This window comes from Daktulosphaira vitifoliae, unplaced genomic scaffold (genome assembly GCF_025091365.1).
Source record: "Daktulosphaira vitifoliae isolate Bord-2020 unplaced genomic scaffold, ASM2509136v1 Scaffold_1, whole genome shotgun sequence".
In the NCBI taxonomy this organism is placed as follows: domain Eukaryota; kingdom Metazoa; phylum Arthropoda; class Insecta; order Hemiptera; family Phylloxeridae; genus Daktulosphaira; species Daktulosphaira vitifoliae.
The window spans coordinates 49,277,681-49,280,356 of NW_026099572.1; the positions used below are offsets into that span (position 1 = coordinate 49,277,681).

The 2,676-nt window shown below is 23.7% G+C and overlaps 2 protein-coding genes across 5 annotated transcripts in view; one reads left to right on the plus strand and one right to left on the minus strand.

Moving 5' to 3' along the window:
* Window positions 1-2,676, plus strand: part of LOC126896731 (uncharacterized) — a 395,864-nt gene that overhangs the window by 116,951 nt on the left and 276,237 nt on the right. The window lies entirely within an intron of this gene.
* The window catches only part of LOC126896735 (uncharacterized), a 23,364-nt gene that overhangs the window by 19,148 nt on the left and 1,540 nt on the right, over window positions 1-2,676 (minus strand). The window contains exon 3 of one of the 3 annotated variants that reach the window (XM_050669777.1): window positions 2,173-2,299. The exons of the other annotated variants lie outside the window; for them this stretch is intronic. The gene's annotated coding sequence lies outside the window, so the exon portion shown is untranslated. The remainder of the gene's footprint in view (window positions 1-2,172; window positions 2,300-2,676) is intronic. 3 annotated transcript variants of the gene reach the window in all.

Consider the following 2,676-nt stretch of genomic DNA (forward strand, 5'->3'; position numbering starts at 1 on the left):
ACTTTTTTTTTTTGGATACCTTTAGTCACATATTATTTTTTAATTATTAGCAATGTAATACTTTTTAAGTTCATATCTTATGTCTTGTACAGGTTTTTTTTAAACATATTTTGAATTTGATAAAAGGTTTTATTTTAATTTTAATTAAAATGTGATATTTAAATTTTTAAAATAACTTTACTCGTATTAGAAATTATAATTCATAGTTTCAAATTTTTGAGATAATATACAATTTATATTATACTTATATAATTTATGAAGGTTTATAAATACAGGTACATCATTTTTCTTTTGTAACTTCGCAGTTACGCAGAATTTATTGCCAATTATGACTATCGATAGATGTTCTGTATTTCTATTTGGTGTATTTGTAAATGTTAACTCACAACAATGTCCCTTACAATCAAACACATTAAGCACATGTGGTAATAAAGCTAAGTAAATATGTATGTTTTCATTTTAAAAAATTACGTTAACACCCTTATAAAATATTAGAAATGATTATAAAAAGTAATTACTTGCTGATAATTCAAGAAGTGTATGCAACTAAATGTAATCAAAAATTATTTTTTAAATATTGTATTTATTATGGGAGTAATCGAGTGGTTTTCCGATAAACTTATCACTTTTTGGTACCTCTTTCATCCGACATATTTTTTTTTAAATAAGATAGGGAGTTCAAAACTTGAAACATTCGTATAAAAAGTAATATGTTTTCAATTTAACCTTTGGAAATATTCCAAAAATACTACTATGAGCTTCAAACACATGCAAATTAAAACTTGTGTTACATATTATAAGTTAAAAAATATTGATATTTTTAAGGTCAATTTTTATATTTGTTTGGAAACAATAATTTCAATTTTAAATTCCTATAACTTGTTGAAAAATGTATGGATTATAATAATTATTTTTATGAGTAGTTCATAGATACTTTTTTTTAAAATCATTTCCCCTTATACAGAAAGGGCTCAAAACTTGAAATACATGTTTAAAAAGTAAAATTTAACTATAGAAAATATTTATGAAATACTCAGGACTTAAATCATATGTTAAATTAAATATTTTGCTATTTACTATAAGTTAAAAAAAAAATTGTCCCTAAACTTTATCTTCTGTAAACCCAAAGTTAAATAAAAAATTTTTGTACAAAAAATCACTATTTTTTTGTTGTCATAATTTTATATTTAAAATGATTATTTTGATTAATTTTTTTTACTAAAAAATATATTCCTATATGAGGGAGGGGGTTAGGGGTATTTAATCATTAAACCTATAAAAAAAAAAAAATTAACAAAAAACTTAAGGTTTAGTTATAAATTAATTTGATATAATTAAAAGTTTTTTTAACTTTTAATGTTAATTCTCTATGTATATTAAAAGAAAGAGGCTTCCTTTCCAAATTATGTTCTAGTTACCAATAAATAATGATAAATACGTATTTCGGAAACAATGTTACCATTATCAACGCTAAACACATACTGACAACCCGACTAGAAAAATCTCCCTTATATACCCCTAGTGACCTTATCACCCAGTGACGTCATCACTAAGTAATATTATCACATTTTGCCAGTTTACACAAGTTTAATAATGAATTTTTCAGTGGGCCAAGATCCCAATTAATTAACCTGTTTTTATTTTTAAACATTTCTATTGCTTCTCTGATATTAAGTTCTTTGTAATTATTTACGTTTTTAATTAGTTTTATGGTTTTAATGGAGTGATTATATATTTTATTATATATGTTGTATTTATTATTATTAAAAAACATGATTTTAACTTAGTATAAAGGTGTGATTCCTATATGGGCATCTGAAAACAGGAGGAGCGATTTAAATTTTGACCGTACCGTACTGGTTTACTTAATATTCGATAAAGTTACTTTTTTTGATAGTTGTGATGGTGCACAGATTTTGCGCCTGGTGGTGGCCAATGTTTGTTTATATTTTATTTCAATATGTCACTCACTAAATTTCAATGTTCATTCTCCCACGAAGAAGATTAAAAAATTTAAGATAAATTTAGTAATAAGTTTTGTTTTTACTTAAAGGTATGTTTAAAAAATAAAACATAAAACTACATATGTTTATTGCCTAATTAATACTTATAGAATCATTAAAGAAGAAGTTGAAAACGATTTTTTATGAAAAAAAAAAAATTATTATTTACCGTGATCTGGCGTAGTAGTGAATAGGAAATTATATTAGATCGCGCGACTAAAAAAGTAATCATGTGGCAGATATTTGAATTGCGTCGTGCGAGAGCGTGTCTTCAGACGTGTACATAGTAATCATACCTTAAGAATACATAAATTAGTCTTAATCACCTTATCTTAATACTTTTAAAACCATTTTTTATGTCTATATGACATATATCACCTGATATACAGAGTGGCCCACCACTCACTGACAACTTAAATAACTTTTGATCCAGTTAATATTTTTAGCTGATTTTTTTTTTAAATATTAGTTAGACGTTAGGTCTATAGCTATATCTCAATAATTAATTTTTTTACATTTTATTAAAAATATTAATTATTTTTAAATTTTAAATAAAAAGTAAAAAAAAAATCTAAGATAGCTATTTTGTAGAGTAGAATTTAAGAAAAATTTTAGTAAAAAAATATCTTATTAATATTCAGTAGTAAATATTCTGTAGCGTTTTGAAGTTTGT